Here is a 25631-nt window from a genome sequence, read left to right on the forward strand (position 1 = left end):
TGGGGCTGGCTTGCTCCCACCCCATCCCCACCACAAATGGGGCTGGCCCATACCCTGGCCCCCACCCCTCCACGCATGGGGCTGAACTGAGTTCCTGGCCCAAACCCTGCCTCCCCCATATGCAGGGCTCTAAGCCAAGCCCAGCCTGCTCCCCACGTGGGGTTGGTGTCACTCCTCACCCGAGCCCTGCTGCCCCTGCCCCATCCCCCCCCACACACACACGGAGCTGGCACTGCTGCTCACCCGAGCCATGCCTACCCCCCACCTCCATGCCCCTGGCATCACCACTCGCTGGAGTCCTGTTCTGCCTCCCTGCACCTCCCATCACCACTCACCCCTCCCACATTCCTTTGTACCCCACTAGGGGTGCACGCCCTACTTTGTTGGCAAAAGTTTGCTCTTGGACAAATGCTCACTTTTGCCAAAAAAAGTCAGGACGGCCAGACCGGGGCTTAAAAAAGGGACTGTCCCAGTTGATACAGGACATGTGGTCACCCTACCCTACATGTAGCCTTTGCCCAATGTACAGTAGAACTATATTTCTTCCAGTTTGAAGTTAGCCAGGCATATAGTTTTTAAGATATGGAATTTTTAAAAAGCAAAACCAAATCCATTTTCTAAATTGCGCTACATTTGTCAATTCAACACAAAACAGCTTATTATAGAGACTGCAGGTTTCTCATAGGCAGAGTTTCTCAGTAAGAACTAATGCAAAGGACCATTTTTAATTATTTAGGGTCAAATGATAAAGTTTTCAGATATATTGTAAGTTCCATGAGAAGCTTTACAGATGTTATAAATAGCGTGAAGTGTGGCTGTAGAACTTGTAATTTCTTTGACTTCTGTAAGTACAATTCATGGACTTTACAAGTCTTGTGGCATGGTGAGTAAATCTGATTCATGTGATCAACCATTTTAACTGTTGGAACCACCGTGAAGCGCCCTGTAAAGGTTACAATTGTCTCCACTGCTTAGCAAACCTGGATTCTAGCCCCAGTTCTGTCACAAGCTCATTATGCGACTAAGAAAGTCACTTCTTGTCTCCGGGTGGGAATTTCAAAAGCACTTCAGGGAGTTGGGAGCATAAGTCCCACTGAAAATAAAATGCACTTGTGTTCCTAACTCCCTGAGGTCCTTTTTTTGAAACTTTAACCCTCTGTGCCTCAGTTTTCCCCAGTGTAAAATATTGACGGTTAATTACAATGGAGAGCAGAGTTAGACCAATACTGAGCACTTTTGGAAATCCAATCCTCAGTGTTCACTGCAAATCTTCCACAAATTACAATAGTGTAATCTGAGTTGGCTCTTGCTGAGGACAAGAAACCTCTGCTAACAGCTGTTCCTATTCCCAGAGTTATTCCCAAAACTGAATCCAAGTAAAGGGAAAACCTGGTCTTTGTTCTGCGGACCTCTTCTCCTATATCCCTATTAAAAGGTAAGAAAGCTTATTGAAAATGTCATATTGTGATAAGATGTGCATTTTTTTTAATTACTTCCAGCCTCATCACTACTTTGGTGACATGGGAGATAAATTGCTGTATTTCCTGAAAATATGGGCTTCCGAATAGCTTGGCCGCTTGCTGTTGCTGCTTGCTGTGGCCGCTTGCAACCTATTTTGGGATATAAGTGTGAAATGTGTTCCGTAACTCTACATACAATTCACACAATCAGAAAGTCTATTCATGTACTCTGCTTCACTCACATACAGATGAGAAATGAAGGAGCACTTCAGAGATAAAGCACAGCTGGCATCAGCTTCTTGCTGACCTTCCCTTCTCTGTAAAGTGAGGGCCATGGTGAATATGTGACCAATTTTGGTCTTTTTTATTAAACTAAATTTAGTCATTTTAGGGCTGAAGACCTGCCTTTTTGCTTGAGAAGGCTCATCCCTGCTGAGAGTGACTCTCTGTGTCAGCAGCAGGAGGCAGGGCTAGAAGCAGCCTCCTGAAAAGAGAATACAACAAGCTATTATTGCTTTATACAGGAACATCCACAGCCTCAGGTTGTGCAAAGGCAGAAGGTACACTTGTTTCTCCCTTCCCAATTTTCCTCCTCCAACCTATCTATTTAAGATACTTATATGGCCCCCATCACTGTAGTATCTGAGCACCTCATAATCTTTAATGTATTTATCCTCACAACATGAAGTGGGGAAATGCTATTATTCCATTTTACAGATGTGAAACTACTAAGTGACTTGCTCAAGGGCACACAGTGAGATGGTGGCTGAGCAGAAAAGCAAATCCAGGTCTTTCAAGTTCTAGGCTACCCCCCTTAAACACTGAACCATTCTTCCTTTCCCATCCAATCTCCAAATAATTTGGTGGTCACAACACGGTAGAAGGACTCAGGGAGAAACACTCCCTCTTTCCAATCCAGGCAGGCTAGCTGCAGAGAGGCATTTATGCCTCCACCCTGAGATAGTTGGAAAGCTAGGCTGGAGAGTAGAAGTACCAAAGCCAATGTCCTGGCAGGCAGGCAAGCAGAGAAATTTGCCTTGAATGGCACACCCCCTTCAAAATTCTTGTCCAGACTCAATTGAACTGCCACAAGGCGGAAGAAGACCTACTTTGCGGGTCACTTCCTACACACACTTACACATAGGCCATTGTCTGTCAATGGTGGGAATTCAGCAGCCTTGCCCAGAGAGTGCGACGGGGCTGGGGGGAAGAGATTGACAAGTGATTCCTGCCTCCTAGAGACAGATGAGAAGACAACCTGGAATACAGCTCAAGTCCCCAAAGCAGTATGTTCATTTTTGTTTTTCAAAATTAGTTATCTATTTGCCACGATGATCATCATTTTTCAGAAAAGTCAGGTCAACATGTCCAGCCACCAGCCATTTAAGAAGAGAAAAATGTCAGTCATGTTCTCCAAACTCTCCAATTAGCACGGCCCACTAAAGCATGGAACTTACTGTGCAATGAAGGATAAAGTCTCATAAGTTTCTTCTGATGCACCAAGTTCTGCCCTCATTTAAAATCCTGTGCAGCCCCTATTGACCTCAGTGGAGCTACTTCATTGACAATTCAAGAGAGATGTTGATAAATTGGAGAGAGTTCAGAGAAGAGCCAAGCGAATAATTAAAGGATTAGAAAACATGGCTCATAGTGATAAAGTCAAGAAACTCAATCTATTTAGATTAACAAGGAGAAGGTTAAAGGGTGACTTGATTACAGTCTATAAGTACCTACACATGGGTTACAAATATTTGATAATGGGCTCTTCAGTCTAGCAGACAAAAGTATAACAATAGCTGGAAGTTGAAGTTAGACAAATTCAGACTGGAAATAAGATTCACTTTTAACAGTGAGAGTAATTACTCATTGGAACAATTTACCAAGGGTTGTGGTGAATTCTTCATTAACATGGATGGATGTTTTTCTAAAAGATCTGTTCTAGGAATTATTTGGTGTGGGGGAGGAGGAGGTCCTATGCCCTGTGTTAAACAGGAAGTCAGACTAGATGACCACAACAGTCTCTTCTGGCCTTGGAATCTATACTTCTGAATTCTACTTCATTCTGAGGGGGGCATCACTCATTTTAGTTTGAAAGTTACCTTCATGAATTTGGTCTACTCACTTTTATTGTTGATTATTTCCATTAGAAACAAAGAATCATGACTGTGGGATTATAGGAAAAGTTATTTACACTGACAGGACACATCTCACAGCATTTTTGGTTTCCTGCATGAATATTTTATTTTTGTGTCTCCATGGCTTAGGTCTTTATCGCATCTTGTGTCCCACATCTGGCCCTTGACGGGTTGATATGAACTGCATGGGGAATGATTTTTTTAAAAGCGCTCCAGAGGCAATCTTGGCAATTATAGGCCAGTAAGCCTAATTTTAATACCAGGCAAATTGGTTGAAACTATAGCAAAGAATGGAATGATCAGACACATAGATAAACACAATATGTTGGGGAAGAGTCAATATGACTTTTGTAAAGGAAAATGATGCCTCACAATTCTATTTGAATTCAGTGAAGGGGTCAACAAACATGTGAACAAGAGTGATCCAGCACCCAAACTTGGACTTTCAGGATCAGTATATACAGCAAAGAAAAACCCGCAGCTGGCCCGGGCCAGGTGACTCAGGCTCAGGCTGTGGGGTGTTTCACTGCTGTGTAGACTTCCGGGCTCGGGCCGGAGCTGGGGGTTTTGACCCTAATTTTATGCCTTTGGTTATGTAGTTACTGTACATAGATGAAGTTACATGTGACCTGTAATGATTAAAATGTAAAATGCAATTAAATAATTAGTTTATGTATATAAATAGGGCCATATTGTGTCATTGGTTTTAAATAGGAATCCCCATTAACTCAAATGGGGAGTTCTGTTTAATAACTGATGGCAAAATATAGCTCACAATACAGAACCACATAAGTTTGTGACATAAAATCTGTTTTTTTTAATATTAGCCTGAATTACTAACAATGATCCTATCACTGTCTAGTATTTAAACTTGGTAAAGAGCAACAACAATATTTTCAGATTATGACAATACTTATTTGATTGGAGCCATGTACTTAAACAGAACAGAATGTTTAGACCAAAAATAGACTAAATAGACCATTTTCCACACCAATACTGGAACAGCAAAAATAATGTCCAGAAATATCCTTCCACTTCCAGATGACCTACCATGTCAACAGAAAGGTAAGTCAAATGATCAAACAAAAATACTAGACAATCTCTAAGTTTCAACAACAAAATATAGGTTTCCAGAGTTTAATTTATCAAGCCAGTAAAATAAAGACCAGAGCCTTTATAATCAGAAGAAAATAAAATAGGGAACATAGATTGTAGAGGAATTTGTAACATGTTTTCTTTTTTAAAGAGATCGCAAGAACTTTAAGGCAAAAAATATAAAAATTAAGATTTTGTAATGAAAGTAGCTGTGCATCCTTTTTGTTAATTTTTGAGATTTTTTTGATCACTCCTTCCTAGTACAGATATTTATGTTTGTTGGCTGTGCTGAAAAAAAATGTTTTAGATTGATCCCAAAAGAAATGTTTCAAAAAACCAAAAAGTTGAAGAAAAATTTCATTTTGGGTTGACTAAATGTTTCATTAAATCAAAATGAATGTTAGTTTTGAGTTTTAATCTCTCTTTAAAAATAGAGTTAAAGTAAATTTCAAAACAAAATTGAAATGGTTTGTTTCAAAAATGTCAAAGTTTCTATTTTTTCAGAATTTATTTTAACTTTTTTTTTACTAAAACAGTTCAACAACTACAATACCAATTTGCAAACTATTTCAGTGAAAAAACTTTCAGACAAAAAATGTTGCCCAGTTCTACTCCTTATTGAAAATAAAGATGTATATTATTTCCAAGGTCAACATCAAGATTTAAACGATCTGCTACCTCGTGCCCCCGCTCCCCTGTCTTTTGTATCCACCTATTTTCTCTAGACCAGTGGTTCCCAAACTTGTTCCGCTGTTTGTGCAGGGAAAGACCCTGGTGGGCCGGGCCAGGCTGTTTACCTGCCATGTCTGCAGGTTTGGCTGATCACGGCTCCCACTGGCCGCGGTTCGCTGCTCCCACTGGCCGCGGTTCGCTGCTCCCACTGGCCGCGGTTCGCTGCTCCAGGCCAATGGGAGTTGCTGGAAGCGGTGGCCAGTATGTCTCTTGGCCCACGCCGCTTCCAGCGGCTCCCATTGGCCTGGAGCAGCGAACGGCGGCCAGTGGGAGCCGCGATTGGCCGAACCTGCGGATGCGGCAGGTAAACAAACCGGCCCGACCCGCCAGGGGCTTTCCCTGCACAAGCAACGGAACAAGTTTGGGAACCACTGCTCTAGACTTACAGTTAGATTGTACGCTCTTTGAGAAGGGGCCAACTTTTTGTTCTGTTCGTACAAATCTAGAAAAATGGAGTTCTTGTTCAGGGCTCCTATGTACTATGGCCATACAAATGGCAAACAACAACTAGTAAATAAATAATAATAGTTGGGCACTGTAGCAAGGTGCTGCAGAGCCCTCTTGGCTCCTGCCCCTGCTGTGCTGACAAAGTCTCTCAGAGACCCTGGAGTTCAGTAACCACTGGTGCTGTTTATTTACCGATTGTGCTCCCACCACCTTCTAAGCATACACAACTTGGATTCGAGTGTCTGCACCTAGGAAGAAGGCAATATCCCTCTGCCTTCACTCAGGCCCCCTCCGGTTTCTTTCCTCCCAGCTTTTATGTAGCCCTAGGCTAATTGGGCGGGCAGCTGTCTCAAATTCACCAATTAGGCGCAGGTTTTCGCTAGCCAGCTACAATTTACTTCCCTTAACAGGAGCTGGCATGACAGAAGGCTGAGTCAGCAGTTCTTGCCCAGCACCCTATCACAAGCACTAAATGTTGTAGTTTCATAAAGGTAAAAAAACTCGGTAGTTTAGAGCAATTATACATCAGTCGAGAAACAAAGTAAAAATTATGCCCAGATAATTGTCACTTGATATCTTTAAAGAGTAATAAAAACAAAATGTCCAATGCCTGATTCTCCTCTCATTTACACAAGTGTAAATTGGGAATAACCCATTTAAATCAATGGGGTTACGTCAATATAAGTGAGAGTAGAATCAGCTATTCATTTATTATACATCAGAATTATTCTCAGATATCAGAATAGCATTAAAGATCTGAGTCAAAAATGAGTGGGTTCGGTCTGATGCTAATGGGCATCTTTAACTTGAAAGATTAATATCCACTAATTCTGGTTCTATTATTCACCTAAAAGATATTTGGATTCATTCCAAATTCAGAATCTTAAATGTGATTTAGTGACATAAAACTGCCTCACTGTCCAGTTTAGGTTTAACAAATAAATATTCTATAACCAACATTCAGTTACAGAAACTGGTATTTTGCAGTTGTGCACAATGTACTCAAGTAATGTTATTTACATTGCTAAGTTTTTAAGAACAGGAATGAAAACCTATTATTATACTCAAGACAATTCCATTGGATTGGAATAAAATCTTTAATTAATTGAACTTGATGAGTATGTTAAACATTTGGAATGAACTAATGCCAGTTCACCATAACCACCCAGCCACTCTAAAAAACAATCCTGAAGTATACCAAGTGTTCAGTAACACAGCTCTGAGCAGTAGTAATATGGGTAGCAGTAGAAAATTGATGTGTACAACTAGCATATTATGAAGTCCAAAGCTATTCTCCACTGGCTGGTATCGTGTATAGTCAGTTACACCTGTGTAATTTTAATGCAACCTGAGATTAAAAGGCTGATTCAGAATTCCGGCATCATCCTTCAAAAGCAAACATGGTCAGGAGATCAGAGTTTAATTCCTGGCTCTACCACAGCTTTTCTGTGCGATCTTGGAAAAAATAATCTAATTTCTCTTTGCCCCAGTTCCTCATCCGGAAAATCGTGACAGTAATAGTTTCCATCTCCCACCCTTTGTCTGTCTTGTCTTCAAAATGATAATTCATAGATTTTAAGGCCAGAAGGGAAAATTATGATCAGCTTGTCTGAGCTTCTACATAACATGTGCCAGAGATTTCACTCTATGACTCCAGCATCAGGGCCATAACTTCTAACTGAGCTAAAGCAAACCTTTTAGAAAGACATGCATGCAATCTTTATTTAAAAACATCATGTGGCAGAGAATCCATCACATCCAATGTTCCAAAATTGTTCCAATGGTGAATCACCCATGCTGTTAATAATTTGTGCCTAATTTTTGGTCTGCATTTGTCTATCTTCAGTTTCCAGCCATTGGATCTTGGTAAGCATTTACAGTCATCTACTATCAGAAATCTTATCCCTATGTAGGTACTTCTAGGTTGTAATGAAATCTTCCCTCAACCTTCTCCTAGTAAACTAAATAGATTGAGCTTCTTCAGCCTCGTATTGTAAAGGCAGGCTTTCTGAAACATTGAATCATTCTTGTAGCTCTTTTCAGAACCCTTTCCAATTGGTCAGCCTCCTTTCTAAAGCATTGACACCAGAAGTGGAATCAGCATTCCAGTAAGCTTTCATACTATGATGTTGTATAGTGCCTAGCCCAATGGAACTCTGATCTTGGTTGGCACTCTAGGCATAACTGCAGTACAAATAATACCAACACTTGACTATTGAAGACCCTGTAATTGATCTCAGCTACCTTAGAACCATCATCCTGTAGTACTGCTGAGCAGCATAGCTAGGCTGGAAGAGGGAATTGTTCATCTCCCTTTGCAGTGCCACCAATAGCACTCCTCTATTGGCAAGATTTCAAAGAGAAACAACTGCTTCCTTCTGCAGCCCAGTCAGTGTCCAGCAGCAATTTAAAGGAATCAGGCCTACTCTGAAGTCTTATGAAGCTGAACTGTGAGGTGTTTTAAAGAAGGGGAGTGTGGGTATTATCTCTGTATTCATTGTATTAAGTAGGCTTTAATACTCCTGGGGGGATTCTGCACCACTGCACGTGCGCAGAATTTATGTCCCCCGCAGAAAAATGACTTTCTGATGGGGAAGCAAAGGGAAGCCACAAGAGCTGTCATGCGACCTTCCCCAGCAGTATGTTTCAGATGCCCAGGGCAGCCGGCAGAGAGGTAAATCACTGCAGGGCAGCGGGTGGGACTGGGGAAGACCTGGCTGGTGGCTCCTACCCTGCCTGTGCTCAGTTTCTAGTTCCGGCTGGGCTGGAGAGTACAGGACTTTCTCTTCCCCAGCATGGCATCCAGGGCCATGTCAGACCCACCCCCAGATTTCTTCCCCAGCTGTAGGAAGCTCTGCAAACTCCGCCCCACCCCCGTGCTTCCTGCACCCATCGCTCCTCAGCTACAGGGGGAGGGATCACTGTACAGGGAGCTGCTCCTGCATCCGCTCAACCTCTGTGCATCCAGACCCCCCCAAACCCATACCCTTTCACTGCGCCTCCCCCCCCCTGCACCCAGACCCCCCCCCAGATAAGCCCCATTCCCCCTGTCCCTGCACCACCCCAAGGAGTCACCCACACCTGGATCCCCACCCTACTGAGCCCCAACCAGCTGCACCTGGAACCCTACCCCACTGAGTCCCACTCCCCCAGCATCTGAACACCCCCCTACATTGAACTGCCCACACCTAGACCCTCTCCTGTTGAGCCCCAACCACCTTCACCTGGACCCCCGTGCAGAGTCCCATTACCGTTGCACCCAGAACCCCCCCCCCCCACCAAGCCCCTGTGCATCCAGATCCCCCCTGCACCCGGATCCCCCACTAAGCCGCCCACACCCAGATTGCCCCACTCAGAAGCCTCTAAACGCACACCTGGACCCCCCGCACTAAGCCCCTCCGCATTTGGATCCTGCCTTGCTGAGCCTGCCTGCCCACACCTGGTGCACCTGGCATGAGGGAAGCAGGGCCCGGGGGTGTTTCTGGGGCAGGCCCAGTCCTTGCACCATGTCAGGGTTGAATGAAGCCTCACCATTGAATGCGTGTCCAGGGGACGGCAGGAGCTGCACAGTGATCTTCAACCTCTGTGCAGCCAGTGGCCTGTGATCCTCAATGCCATGCTGGAGATTCCACATTTATTTGACAAATAACATTTGCAGAATTTTAAAATATTGTGCACTGAATTTTAATTTTTTGGCACAGAATGCTGTCAGGAGTAAAGGCTTTAAGAAGGAAAATGGAATAGGGAAGAAGATACTAAAGTTTCTTCTCTCTTTGTGTGTGTGTGTGTGTGTGTGTGTGTGTGTGTGTGTGTGTGTGTGTGTGTGTGTGTGTNTGTGTGTGTGTGTGTGTGTGTGTGTGTGTGTGTGTGTGTGTGTGTGTATGTGTGTGTGTGTGTGTGTGTGTGTTAATCCATCTAGTGGCTGTAGATACTTTCCTCTATTTTAAGGTCTCAGCTGTGCACCACTGGGAAATGGTCCTCAGTTGTGACATCAAAAGAGGTCCAACTGGCCAGTGTCCAAAGTCAGACCCTAATATTCTGTCATCCTGCCTAATGCTGCTGTGATACCAATTAACCACTGGAAATATGACAAGCCTGAAACTTATTAACTGTTATAATGATTGAGACATATGATTTCTGTGCTGTGGGAAAGTCCAGTGCTGGACTGAAATAACGCATGGTATGCTTGGCTAACTGCCTGAAGTGAAGAAATCGTAACACATTGTGGGATACTGATTAAAAAGTTTATATGTTTTCTAACAAGGAGTGGGTTTGACCAAGAACTAGATGTCAGTGGTTCTGTATGGTTGGCTGGTTTTTTAAAAGTCAGAACATTCCAACCAGGATAAGTTGGTGAAATAATTGCTCTGTGTACTACAGACAATATACAGAATTTGTGATGATATGACTAGTGCAAAAAACCCCAGAACAGATGTTTACAGTCTGGATTTAAAAAATAATTGCTGATGTGTATTTCCTATAGCTATATTCCAGATTCATTTTAACAGCATCTCCTTCATCTCATCTGGACTGAATTTCAACCCCTTGCTATTGTTTTTGCCAGGCAGGGTGACAGCACAATCTGTACAGCTTTGTATTGTCCACAACACTAAAGACACTGCAGGCCAAATCATCTCATTATCTCCCCTTCTCCCCTGTTGCCTCACAACCCTGATGAGCAAGAGGAGTGACAAAAGAATGTAGGACTCCACATGACACAACCTTCAGGGAAGATAAGCAATTGCCCAACACCACCCTCCAGGATCCATCTAAGAGGAAAGAACAGAACCTCTGTAGTGTAATTCCATCTACGCCTGCCAGGATTCATGGGCAACTCATTAAAACCTCATGGTCAGTGATATCAAAGGCTGCTGACAGCTCTAAAAGACCCAGCATGTATGGATGGTAGTCTGTCGTGAGGACGATATCAACTATCAATGAGATTAGCCAGTCTCCGTCTGTTTCCCAAATATAGTCTTTCTTCATTGTTACAAGGTAAAATTACCTAGGCACTGAACAACACAGATACAGCAGGTTTCTCAGCCACTGGTAAGATGATCTCAGCTACTTTTAGAACTGTTCACCAAGTGGTGGAGCAGAGGGGAGAGAGACACACTTTTGTATATTTTAAAATTTGACATCAACATCAAGATATATTCAATTAAGGTGTCATGTCTCATCTCAAGTGGAAAAACAAAGGTAAAAAGCCAAGTGGTACAATAGCATTTAACAGCTGATAATAGTGTTTCTGCTTGATTTGGTGTAATTACACAGATTGAACATGCTCTGTGTTACAGGCAACCATTAATTATCTGTTCTCTAATCTAAGTATATATTTTTCCTCAGATTTTTTTTTTTATGGTTAAGGTCCAAATAAAAGTATTGCACATAGAAGTTAAAAAACTACTCCTCTCCCCACACCCAGCAACTTTTTATTGTTGCTTCCTTTACTGCAGACATTCAGTTTCAATACTGATATATTTGACAGTACCTATGTGACATCTCACGCAAGACCTAAGTGAAAATACCAAATATTTATCACAATATTTCATAAGAAAATATTTAAAATTAAATACTGAGCCATTTCATGCCCCCTCCTAAATGCACCTTTTTGCATTGAAACACACAAAATTTTGATATATCAAGCTTTCCAAGGAGAGAATTGATGATCATAAAAAATAAATTCCTAACCTTGAAAGGTTCACTAGAGACCAGAATATTTTTTTCAAAAAATAGTGTGGTTTTGAGGTCTTTGGATTTCTCTGAGAATATTTCATACAGTACTCTCACACCTTTATACAGGTCAACAAACAAACAAACAAACATCAATCACCTTTAATCACATTTGTTATATATTTTGACCCTTCAGACTTTGATTCCCTGCCTTTTAAATGTTTGTTTAAAATAATGGGGACATATAAATGATTATCACAGTTATGTGGAATAGTTATCTACTGAAGTAGACCTTTGCAGGGGATGTACACAAGGGTGCTGGTTGGACTTATACAAATACTAACCCTTATAATATATGTCGAAATATAATGGGGAATTCTAAGAATAAAAGATGTTTAGATATGAATGTACAATCCTTTGAAGTGAAGGAACATTTTGGACCTCATTTACTTGACAGAGTAGCCGTGATGAAGTAAACAGTTATTGTTAGGCAGCAGAGATAATACAGTGTAAAACAATCCTGAAAATCTATTAACAAAAGTTTACCCACTCAGTTACTCAGAATAAAGAGCTAACTATAAAGTCAAACAAAGGAGAACCATGGGGATTTTTGCTTTAAAACCCTTATATGGTGTAGCCCAGAGGCTTTACTTGTTTATAAACACATTTTAGAGACTATGTCCTTGATACCACAATACAGAGTGCAGGCTATCTACCACATCTGTACAGAGGTCCTTTAAAGTAAACGGGCTTTGCATAGGCACATCAGTCCATCTCCATGCTCTACAATACAGAATCACAGCCTATGTTGTTCCTGGGAATGAGGTTGCCTGCTCTTTTTAAAGTTGAGACATGCCAGAATTAAAATATTTGCTGTCAATACTTAATGGTAATCCAAAAATAACTACATATTTGTGAACACTGTTGTGTGATCCTATCATGACAGTAAGTACAGTAACACCTCTAGAGTGGCACCTAAATCTGAGGTGCTGAGGGTGTTAGAAATGCCAAAGATATAAATAGAGTGGTACTACCTTCACTATAATCTCAGCCTATCAGTAATTCCAGTGCCGACCTCCTTTGAAGAACAGTGCTTAAGGAAACGGTCCTCACAGAAATAAATGTTTTGGCAGGATTCTGATCCAGTCATGATCTGGCCACCACAATGTTTGTAAGTCTCCTGGAACACAACTATGTTAATTTATTTTGAAAAGCCAATGCATGAGTCTGACACTGTTCCCACTGCTTCTAACTGTGCATGTGTGCAACGTGGTGTCTGTTGTTCAAATCATTACACAGAGAAGCCAGCTCCTCTTCATTTCTTTTTACATGTCAATTGCTCTCTTCATTCTAATTGTTATTTTGGGTGTGCATGTGCCTGTTACAAACACGTTTATTCAAAGTGAACACTTTGAGGAGCAACAGCTCCAGTCCCCAGCCTATGAAATCTATGTCCCTGCCTATGGATACAATTCCTACTGTGCTGTTATTTATACTCAGTAAAACACAACAAATTCCCATCAACATTCTTGGGCAATGTAGCCTCTAGAGGCTTTCTGTGTCATTGTGCTCCGCTTAGCTCTAAATCTGTATTCCCATATAGATTTAACATGAGAGCCAGGAAGATTTCAAAGTCTCAGTCACTGTGATATTTAAGTACTCCACTGGGTACAAAAGTATTGCTGATCCGTTTATTGCTTTGTAATGACCTACCACAAAAAGATGTTCTTTGGGGAAACAACTCCCTCCCCCCCCCTTCCATTTCAAAATGTGAAAAATCCTACTTCTTTTCCCACTAGACAGATAATAACTGGCACAGTAGTAACTATTGCACTAAACTCTTATACTAGTCAGAATATACACTTCTGTTTATTTTAATTTTTGTTTTAAAAATTACACAAGCTCAAATAATGGTTTCTTTAGTCTTATATTGTAAATCATGTGCCAGAGCCTCATCTAATTTAGGCTGGTCTATCTCCAGAGTAGCTACACCATAGTCAGTGGGCCTGATTCCCCACTACTTAGCACTTTCATAGATACAGAGAGTTTAAGGCCAGAAGGGACCATTAGATTATATATCACAGGTCATTGCATTTCACCCAGTTACCTCTATATTGAGCCCAATAACTTATCTTTGGCTGAAGCACACTTTCCAGAAAGGCATCCAGTCTTGATCTGAAGACCTCAAAAGTTGGAGATTCCCCCCACTTCCCTTCGTAGTTTTGTTCTAATGGTTAATCACCCTCGCTTTTAAAAATTTGTGTCTGTTTCTAATTTGAATTGGTCTGGCTTCAGCTTCCAGCAACTGGTTCTTGTTTTGCCTTTTCCTACCAGATTAAAGAGCCTTTTAGTTCCTGGAGTTGTCTCCCAGTGAAGTCCTTATACACTGTCACCTCTCAACCTCTTTTTGATCAGTTAAACCAATTGAGCTCTTTAAGTCTCTCACCATACAGCATTTTCTCCAGCCCTTGAATCATTTTGTAGCTCTTTTCTGCACCCTCTCCAGTTTTTCAATATCCATTTTAAAATGTGGATTCCAGAACTCAACACAGTATTCCAGTACTGGTCTCACCAGTGTCCTATACAGAGGTAAAATCACCTCCTTACTCCTGCTCCCCTGTTTATACATATTTGTATATTAACTTACACATGTGCAAAACAGAGTGCAACAAAGGTGTAAAGTCTTTAATCAGTGTCAGATTCATGGCTGCACTTGTCCTAAGGCCACTGCAAGGACAGAGGAAAGGCAGCACATATCTCCCCCATTCCGGAGCTGTTTACCCCACCACCCACTGCAGACTTAGGCTTTGTCTACATTAGCACTTTTGTTGGCAAAACTTTTGTCAGTCGGGGTGTGAAAAAACACATTCCTGGCCAACATAAATTTCACCAACAAAAGCTCCGGCGTGGACAGTGTGCTACGTCGGTGGGAGACACTCCTGCCAACATAGCTACCACAGCTCATTGGGGGTGCTTTAAATATGCTAGGAGGAGAGCTCTCTCTCCCATTGGCATAGAGCAGCTACACTGTAAGGAAGGGATCAACAACCTTTGGCACGTGGCCCATCAGAGAAATCCGCTGGCGGGCCAGGACGGTTTGTTTACTTGCACTGTCTGCAGGTTCGGCTGATCGCAGCTCCCACTGGCTGCAGTTCATGTTCCAGGCCAATGGGGGCTGCGGGAAGCAATGGCCAGCACATCCCTTGGCCCACGCTGCTTCCCGCAGAGGTGTCCCTAGCCTCTGTTTGTCAGAGGGTGGTGATGGACAGCAGGAGAAAGATCACTTGATCATTACCTATTAGGTTCACTCCCTCTGGGGCACCTGGCATTGGCCACTGTTGGTAGACAGGATACGGGGCTGGATGGACCTTTGGTCTGACCCAGTACGGCCATTCTTATGTGTCTCTAATAATTTATTTTGTCAGTATGACTGCACAGTATAATTAACACATTCATTTTTCTTACATATCAAAGTCCACAATTCCCCAATCATGTCTGGACATGCCCTAGGCTATTATTTTGTATTATTGTTTTTAGTGCTTTTATTTTACTAAAGAGCTCACTATCACTCCACTTTTCATGTGGCCTGCTCACAGAGTTGGTGTCATACATCTGGAGCTCCCCAACGCAGGAAATATTGTGCCTCAGTCTGAAACATCTTCCTACCAACAGATAAAGCTTCAAGCTCAACACTAAACACTAAGACTATGACAAAAGGGACACTTCTTTACATCCAAAATTGAAGTATATCACCTGGGCTTCCCATCCAGATTAAAGTAGTCCACAGTGTATCCCTTTTAACATATGATGAAACAGAGTCTGGATATGGATCCAATCTTCTTCAAATTTCAGGGTGTTCACATGCAGAGTTTTGGTTCCATGGCTATTTTTAATATTAATACCTGTTATACATATACATGCATATAGATACAAAGCAAGTGCAATAAAAGCAATCCAAATATCTACCTGTTTTTTTCTAATAATACATGTAATGAATAACTAGTATAGTTTGTTTATTAATTTTTAAGCATGATTCCACACAGGAACTTTGAATGTGAAACTGTATTACTAGGTTTGTACTAAGCTTAGGTGATGGCAGACTGTGCAATTCTGGTTGTGGTTGCAAGTGGTTTGATCAGCCCATCTCAGCTGTGCACTACAAGTGAACAGTAACCTATATTTTATTGCTCAGTTTGCTTCCTAGTGCATCATTCTGTCCTGGGAGAGGGATTCTTTCTTGATTCTAGATGGCAATTATCTCCATACCCTGAAGCCGAAAGAAAGTTACAAAAATAAAAATCATGACAGATACTTGCTCTGAATGTAAGTAGTGACATAGAACAGATCCCAAATTAATTTTATCCAGAATGTTAGTTCTCCAAAAGTTTTTTCTTTTAAAACCTACCCTTTATTTTGGTTTGTCCAGCAAACATCACTAGAGAGAAAAATTATATCTACGAAGTGCACAAATGCACTCTCCAAACAGTCATCCAAGCCAGAACTGGACACACACACACAAGAGTGCCATAAATTTAATATCACTAGATTAATATCCCCAGATGCACAGCAAAGTACATAACTCAAAACAGAGAAGCAGATAAACAAAAAAAAAAAATTGCAGTAAATATTCAGGTTTAGTAAAGGCCAGTGGCCAAGAATGATGAAGGACACTGTATCTCTCTCGACAGCAACAAAAGTTTGTCTTGCATCCCAGTGTCAGGCCTTAAGAATTCTGTAAATGAGTGGGGCCCCACCCTAGAATCATTGACTTCAGTGGGAATTTTGACTTCAACAAGAGAAGCAGTGGGCCTTTGGAATCCTTGATTCACATGCCCATTGAAAACAAGAAGGGGATGATATTGCAATATATGATCTTACTCAACATTTTATTAGAACAAACTGCTTGTCAGATAATTTTTATCCATCCTAAACTAATTATCAGGAATCTTAAATAAAAATCCATTTTGGCCTTAAAATATCACAGAAGTGCCAAATTATGTTAAGCTGGAAGCAGTAGGACTGGACAATCAGTCCCCAAACTTCAATTTAACTCTGTTCTCTGTAAAAATATGTTTACTATACTTCTTTTTTGGCTTTTTCCACTTGCCCCAGGGTGAAAACACTGGCAATACTAAAATATGCCAAAGGGCAAAGCAGTTTGTACAGATATGAAACATTTGTTACATATACACAGGGCCATCCCTCGACATTTTGGTGACCTATGCAGCCCCCTCCCCGTGGGGGGGGGGCTGGCCCCAGGCATCCGTGGGAGGGGGGGTTGCACCCAAGGTCTGTGGGGGGCAGGAGGGAAACCACCTCCGCAGCACGAGCCGGGAGAGCAGAACAGGTTGGGGCCAGGTTGCTCCACTTCCTGCCGCCAGGTGATTGCAGGGCGGGCCCGACCCTGCACTCACGGGGCGGCAGGAAGTGGAGTGACCTGGCCCCAGCCTGCTCTGCTCTGCTCCCCTGGCTCCCAGCCTTCGGACTTGAGGGGCAGGGGGGAACCTGGGAGCAGCGTGCCTGGGAGCCGGTGGAATGGAGTGGGCTGGGGCCGGGTCGCTCAACTTCCCACCACCCGGATGCCCCAAATTTCCTGGTGCCCTATGCAGCTGCGTACTTTGCATATGGGTAAGGATGGCCCTGCAAACACATTTGGGCCTGATGTTTGAATTTTGCTTGCCATCTACCTCTCATCTCAGTCAGTGTAAACCCTTTCACAGTTCTCCTAACACTTTCCTTCCTTGTTATGTGCAATCCTGCCCTGAGTATGAGAGGCAGCGAGGGGCCGTGTGCAGCTAGAGCTAGCTCCGTGGAAATGGTGGGGGAGTGGGGTAGGTTGTGTGTTCTGGTGTTGACGAGCCCTAGGTGTCTGATGTGCTCAGTCATTTAGCTTTCAGACTGGCGAATCAAATAGAGAAGCTGTTTTGCTCCATTTCAGAACTGATTGGCATTTTAATTATTCTACAGCTGCAAGTGTTAATCACGCTACAGAACAAGGTGATAATTCATAGCTAGTAAAAACTTCCCACAATGGCTTTACAAGCACCAATGTGCACATTGCTTACTTCATTTGTAAAAAAAAAAAAAAAAAAATCCTTAATGTTTTAAAATTCTTTTGCAAACAAAATTGACAGCCTGGAATCTTAACACTGAATTTTTGCTTCATTGTCTCAGAAAGTCTAAGTCACTGATGAGTTATTTAGAGGGACTAAAACCCTTCACTTATTACATGCATTTTGATTGGTTAAGAAAGAAGTAAGACTGTCAAGTTTCTCTCTCTCTAACACCTTGGTGATGAAAGAATCAGTGAGTTTTGTTCTTTCAATTTTCAATTACAGGACAGAGGAGAAGCTTCCCATACTGTATCTTCTAGGTCAGAAGCTAAAATCTTTCTATAGAAGATGAAGTGATGAATACATCTCTAAAGGTTAAGGTTTTACATACTTTTATTCACCTTGAGGGCATCTGCCCTTTCCATACAAGGAATATAATAAATAACCTCTAAACATTCATTGACTACAGATAATAGAAATTGCACTTGCCTTTCTCACAGCCATGAAGGGCAGGATCTCAGGAAATGTAGGATTTCACAGTACAGTGTGTTCTGTGGCATAAACTCACGGGTATTTTACATTGTGAAGTGACAGTCAAGTGGAGCTTAGTATCCGGGTTACTGGGTACTACCATGCCACAAAGGGCCACTCTCAGAAGCTGAAATCTGACTGAATTGGTGGGAATGGGCAGTCAAGTTATACTCCCTCAATAGACCTGCCATTACAAAGAGGGATGTAGACACTTAATAGTCACTTTAGTGCCTAAATCAAAAATGTAGATCTTCAAAACCCCAGTTCAGCTGCCCTCTAACCCTGTAGGCACCTAAACTCCCTCCATGCCTAAGTTTCCACTAGAGAAGTCCCCTAGCCATATACATTTTCTGCCAGTGGGTATGCCTACAGCCCGCTCAATCCTAACTACAGCTGGGCAACATTTTTTGTTGAAAATTGCAGTTTCAATCAACCTAAAACTATTTGGCAAATTTACACATGGGTGGTGGCTGACTCATAGGGACATGGTGAGTGGTAGAGGGCCTCCCAGGGAAGGCGGGTGGAGAAGAGGAGAGACACAGTGCGTGGAAGTCAGAGAGGACCTTGTGGGGGTGGGGTGGAGAAGAGGGACACAGAGCGATGGGGGTCTTGCAGGGGAGGAGGTGGAGGAGAGGAGGGAAATAGTGAGCAGCGGGGACCTCCAGAGAGGGGTTAGAGTGGAGAAGAGGAGGGACTCACCAGGCAGCAGCGGATGGTGGGGGCCTCAGGGAAGGGGTAGAGCAGGGAGGGGAAGAGGCAGAGCACAGGTAGGACCACCACAGCCCACAAGTCTGATGGCAAGTTAGCAGCGGCTGCACCAGGAGAGGCTTAGCCTCCCCTGGCCTATTATACCCGCCACCTATGGGGGCAGGGATTAGACCAAACCCCTATCCTCAGCATTTTCTAATGGCTAGCTCAGATGGCTCCCAGTCAGTGTACTGGCTTCTGTGAATCCCTTTTTTAGGTATCTAACTCTCCCAGTGCATTGTACAGGGAGCCTGGGTACATATCTCAGGGCTGTGAATCCCACTTGGCAGAAGGACACCTAAAAGTTAGGCACTGCAATGCTCAGACCAAGTCCCCCTTGGAATACCATTTTAGGGATTTAGGATCCTAAATCCCATTGACTTTCCAAAGTTCCTTTAAGTATTTGTGAAATTTTACCCATAATCTCTTTGGCCCAGATCCTCAAAAGTATTTAGGCACCTAATTCCCATTGAAATCTGTGCAAGTTAGGCACCAACCTCACAGGGATGTTTGTGAGTATTAAAGATTGTGAGGAACTCAGATACTACCTTAACGATGGCCAGCTAAGTATCTTAGACAGATATCACTCCACTATACTTAAATTTGAGACAAGCTTTCACTTATGCAGCTCATTCTTCTAATAGATAGCTAGAATGGAGAATCAAGTCCATTGTCTCAGTAGCAGCACGTTAAAAAAAAAAAAACAGACATTGTTTTTAACTATTTCAAAAAACCTAAATCCTTCACAAAAACATTTTAAACATGGGTTTGTTTGTTTGTTTCTGGAATGCACATGTGCAAAATGATTTATCCTCTACACACCCAGCCAACTGACTGCCTAGGGAGCCTGCAGGGAGGAAAACACATTAAAATTGAGTGGCAAACTAGATTCCTGTATTTTCTGAGAATTGCTGTCTAAAACCTTACGAGATCTGTGGGTGTGGTGGCTGTCTGGCAGTATCTATATGGGCCCAGATTTGGTTGGCTATAGCATTGCACCATCTGTACCGTATGGACAGATTTTTTCCATTTAAATACTAGATGCAATTATTCTAAAAACAAAAATCACATATCCTAATTAGGACTGTCGATTAATTGCAGTTCACTCACGCCATTAACTCAAAAAAATTAATCGCAATTCATCGCAGTTTTAATCACACTGTTAAACAATAGAATACCAATTGAAATATTTTGAAAGTTTTTCTACACTTTCATATATATTGTATTCTGTGTTGTAATTGAAATCAAAGTGTATATTATTTTTATTACAAATATTTTAACTGTAAAAATGATGAACAAAAGAAATAGTATTTTTCAATTCACCTCATACAAGAACTGTAGTGCAATCTTTGTCCTGAAAGTGCAACTTACAAATGTAGATTTTTTGTGTTACATAACTGCACTCAAAAACAAAACAATGTAAAACTTCAGAGCCTACAAGTTCACTCAGTCCTACTTCTTGTTCAGCCAATTGCTAAGACAAACAAGTTAGTTTACATTTACAGAAGATAATGCTGCCCACTTCTTATTTACAATGTCACCAGAAACTGAGACATTTTCATGGCACTTTCGTAGCCGGCATTGCAAGGTTGTTCATTTTAAGAACACTTTCACTGCAGATTTGACAAAATGCAAAGAAGGGACCAATGTGAGGTTTCTAAAGATGGCTTCTGCACTCGACCCAAGGTTTAAGAATCTGAAGTGCCTTCCAAAATCTAGGTATGGAGCATGCTTTCAGAAGTCTTAAAAGAGCAACAGTCTGATGTGGAAACTACAGAACCATCAAAACCACCAAAAAAGAAAATCAACCTTCTGCTGGTGGCATCTCACTCAGATAATGAAAAGGAACATGTGTCGGTCCACACTGCTTTGGACTGTTATCGAGCAGAACGCATCATCAGCATGGATTCATGTCCCCTGGAATGGTGGTTGAAACATGAAGGGACATATGAATCTTTAGCGCATCTGGCACGTAAATATCTTGCAACGCTGGCTAGAACAGTGCCATCCAGGAGAACGCCTGTTCTCACTTTCAGGTGACATTGTAAACAAGAAGCAGGCAGCACTATCTCCTGTAAATGTAAACAAACTTGTTTGTCTGAACGATAAATAATGCCCTTTACATGGTTGCAAAGGATCCAAATAGCTGTCCCAACCTGCATCAGCAGCTACATGAATGCGAGGTCAAGAAGAATCTGTCTTTGCTTAAAGAAAAGGCAGATTTAAAAGGAAAAAGAAAACCACTACTTACATTACACACAATTATATATAAAATGTCTAGGGTTCCAGCCCAAGGACTTAGCCCACCAGCTTAGACAAATGCATAACTCACCAGTCCAGGAAACAACTAGTGCCCCATGCCTGTTTCCAGCTCTTTCCTTAGTGCACATCTATTATTCCAACATAAAAACAATTCAATTCCCTGACCAATGCAGACTGCAGCTCTGAGATGTTTTCTTAAATCACCTGCTGGGGTCATGTGACAGGTAGGAAGCCCATAACCCTTTCCTGGATATTTTATCTGGTCACAACATGCTGACTTTTATGTATTATGAGTAGCTCCATTGACTTAATAAGATTATGTATTAATGTGTTTAACTTTAAACACTACAAGTTTTTGAAAGACTAGGGCCTAATTGGATAAGAGAACCATCTTTTAAACCTCTGTCATTTTTCTTATTCTGCTATACAAGTTATAGAAAAACATTTCAAATTGTGAAAGATGGATACTATATTGTAGCAAAGTGTGTAATTTTAGTGTTTCTGGATTATTGGATATCTGTGTTCATAGTTATCAAAAACATATGGCTTGCACAATAGAAATATGGAATTAGCTGCCCAAATTTAGGCACCCATATCTGAAAATGCTAGCCAAAATTTTTCCTCTCTTTTCTTTAGGAGAAAACTGGCTGCAATTGTTAAAGCTCAAAAACACTAAAATTATACACCTATTTGTTTCCTAAGTAAACAAAATATTTCCAGCAATAAAAGACAAACTTTTTCAAACCAATGTTAAGCATTTAAGGATAAAAATGTTTGCGTATGCCTCTTAGTCTTATCAATATTTTGCCATTATATTTTATTTTAAATTTTTACTGGATCTTTGTCTACCTTTCTGAAAAAGGCACATTAAATATTTGTTCAAGAGCCCTTCATTTTGGGCACTGTCAGAATTACCTACGCCATTAATCTATTGTACCCAGCAATGACTTATTATCTTTTGCATTATGTTAGCAAAGACAATATGCCTAGTCTCACATTTTTGATTTAGTGCATTCAGTAGATCTTGATTTGAACTGAGGAAAGATAAGCTGTTCATACAGTTGTGATAGAATTAGAAATCCTAAATCTCAACTCTCCCTTGATAATACTAATTTCCACTGAAGTGAATTGGGCTTAGGGTGACAAGACAACAAATGTGAAAAATCGGGAAAGTGGGTGGGGGTGGTAATAGGAGCCTATATAAGAAAAAGACCCCAAAATCAGGACTGTTCCTATAAAATTGGGACATCTGGTCACTCTAATTGGGCTTTTGTCCCTCTAATTTCATTTTTGTTTAAATAAGAATGTCATATCCACTACTGCAAGACTACTTGCCTTACTCACTCAAGGCAACGGAACTGCTCACATGAGTAAGATAATGAGAATTTGCAAGTCTCTCCAATGACCCCAATGGGTGTTATATCATGCACTATTTTTCAATGTCATTGTTTGCAGAGTTTCTGAACTTTTTCATATATCTACCTTTATTTATTGGTAATAAAACTTTAAAGATAAAGAATAGATTTGAAATTGCAGCAAAGCTCAAACAAACAGCACACTGTATATAAACAAACTATTTTTCTTAATGATGAAAAACGTAATCCACTCTGAAGACTAACTGTCACTGAACTACCAATTTGAAAACATTATAAGCCATTTCTTCACCTCCAGAACATCACAACATATGTAAACATTTTTAAAAGTGACCATGTCCAGTTACAGATCATATCATTTACTTATTTTGTATACATTACTAAATTTTACTCAGCTTATTAAAAGGTAATGGGCCTAATCATGATATGCTGCTTGTGTGAGTAAGTAAACAAACAGAAGGCAGCCATGTCCATGGATCTAAAACACCACATCATACAAATAGCTTCTGTAGCTAAAGAATGACAGGGGAAGCAAGGTTAGAAGATAAAGTTACAGGGAAAATAAATAAAAATTGGAAAATTAGGAGAGTTGGATATTATTGTTTTCTTAGAGAGAGAGACAACGTTTGGAGTAGCGTGCCATGGAGAAAAAGTGAACTCCAAGATGAGATCTGAATGAGCAAAGGAGAAGACTGTAGACAGCATAGGAGAACAGAAACAAGGACATAGAGAGATCATGGGGCCATATAACAAGGTGACATAAGATGACTGAGGGGTGGCTCGGGGAAAGTTTGAAGGTTAGGATACAGATTTAAACTACAGTGTGTGCTACAAGCATAATAAAGGGCAGACTGAATGGGTTATGGTGATTGTTCTGGAGGTCTTGCAAGGGCAAAGGGGAAAATCACCTTGTGCCCAAGTTTTTTTTTTTTTTTTTTTTTTTTTTTGTGATGAAAGCCAGAGTGGAGGTTTGACAGGAATTGGTCAAGGAAAGATTAAGAACAGATTTGTGAGAAAGTCCTATGGGAATCAGCAAAGATGCCAATAAAGAGGGAATGCTTGGTTGCCTATATTATATTTAACCCATCTAGGTAAAGGGAGAGGGGGAAAAAGTCACGCCTGATAAAAGTCACAAAAGTATGGGGGGGTGTCTACACAAGAAGAGATGCACTGCTTTGCTTTAGCCCTTTGCAATGGGGGAGCATAGGCAAAGCGGCAGCAGAGTGGGGCTTTTGTATCTTGCAGGAGTTCCCAAATAGACTGGGAAGAAGGGAGCCACTGGAGCAGCCTAGGAGGTCTGGTGTCTTTATGCTTATACAGAACCAAAAACCCATGTCAAGACACTTAAGGACAGTATCACAGGCTGTAACAGTGGTAACAGGGACCTGCACTGCAGCCCCAATGCCTGCCCATGAAACAGAGGGTTGGATCCCTGGAGCACACCCACATAAATCCCAAATTCTCTGACTTTGTGAGAGGAATGGATTTCTCTCTTCAAGCATGGGGACTTGCATAGCAAGTTTTAGCAATATCTTCACCCAAGTGATATTAAGACTCCAAACTACACATTTTTTATTATGGCAAAGCATGAGGCAAATTCACCATTTACCTTCACCTTGTGTTGGCATTTACACCAGTGCAAAATGAGCATAAAGTGGGTATAAAATGGTACAGGTCTGATCTGGTGGCATTGTACCCCAGCTCTGCACTGGTGTAAATGACAATACAACTTGCAGGGCAATGGTGGATCAAGTCCATTATCAGCACTACCGCTGTAGGTATAGAGGCTTAAACAAAAGTGGAAACATTCTGGGGAAGTAGTTTTAAATCCATTTAAAAAAAAAATTTAAAGCCAGCACTGACAGCATGGCAACAGTTAGATGCAATCTCAGCAACAGCTCTCTCAAATAAATCAGCAATGCTTCAGAGGCACAGGGGAAAGTCTCTGAAATTCTGGAGTGCTGTGCTTACTAGACAATATGCCACCTGTGGAACAGTTACTTTAATGCTAACCAGATTTATACACTAGGGGTGAAAGCCAGGGACCATCCTCTCCACATTCCAGAAGAGCACTTTGATTGTTCCAAAGTACAGACAGCTTCAGAAGGAGCCTTTCCGTATCTTCACAAGACACAGTGGCTGCTGGGAAGACTTTGAGGCCCTAATACTGCTCTCACTTATACCAGACATCCAAACATCTCAGAGTCTACTCAGTATCAAGTGATTCATTCCCAGAAACTTAAAACAGCTCTTCTGGCTTCCCAGGCTAAAAAATAAAAAAATAAAAAAGGATGAGATTATCTGTAACTGAAAAGGAGGGGAGGGGAGCAAGAGAAAAAGGTGTTCAGGTGCTTCAAGGAAGATCAGAGCTGCAATTAAAGTCAAACAGAATGAGGAGTGTAGAAGATAGTTAAAGATTTGTCAGTGTTTGCCTAGGATGCTTGGACCCTCTGTTTTCTTGGCATTAGAGGTTTGACTTGATTTATCAGTTTGGAACTGGCTACTGGATTTCATATGTTCTGTGGGGGTGGAAAGATAAGGGAGAGAGAAGAGTAGTGTTATAGGGGCTGACTTGACCTTTAGTGAAATACAAAACATGAATAGCACTCCAGCATTGAAATTGGCACACTCCAGAATATCATTCATCACTTCATCCCAAAAGACAACAGTTAAGGGAAGTTAGTCATTATTCCTTCTTCAGTGTTGGTCCAGCAAATATTGGAGACAGAGACAAAATTTCACACCAGTAATAAATAACTAGTCACTAACCACAAAAGAAAAAACAATACGACAACAAGTAGCTGTAGAGGTAGTAAGGTTTTTTCAAGTAACAAAAATCAAAGATGGCACAATGTACAAAAGACTAACAAGAAAAGCAAAATAATAAAGAAAACACACAATGCTCTATGAAGGGGAGCAGTAAAATGGACTCTTTAAAATAATAAATAGTGCAAAGGACACCAGTGAAAGCATTAGGAACTTCAGGGACTCTGAAGCAAAAGAATTAAAACAAAAAGAACTACTGAAATTTTAGAGTGTAAAAGTAAACATAAAAAGGTGCTGAATTTTTCTATTAGCCATCTGTTAGCCCTGGTCTTTTTGCCACAATTTTGAAAATAAAAT

General features: G+C 41.3%; 1 long non-coding RNA gene across 1 annotated transcript in view; it reads left to right on the forward strand.

Moving 5' to 3' along the window:
• Window positions 1-1319: 1319 nt before the first annotated feature.
• LOC117883154 overlaps window positions 1320-25631 on the forward strand; it is a 35478-nt gene continuing 11166 nt past the window's right edge. The window contains exons 1-2 of the long non-coding RNA XR_004647193.1: window positions 1320-1435; window positions 17881-17969. This is a non-coding gene — a long non-coding RNA (uncharacterized LOC117883154). The remainder of the gene's footprint in view (window positions 1436-17880; window positions 17970-25631) is intronic.

The sequence above is a fragment of the Trachemys scripta genome, chromosome 9 (assembly GCF_013100865.1).
Source record: "Trachemys scripta elegans isolate TJP31775 chromosome 9, CAS_Tse_1.0, whole genome shotgun sequence".
NCBI classification, from domain to species: Eukaryota; Metazoa; Chordata; order Testudines; family Emydidae; genus Trachemys; species Trachemys scripta.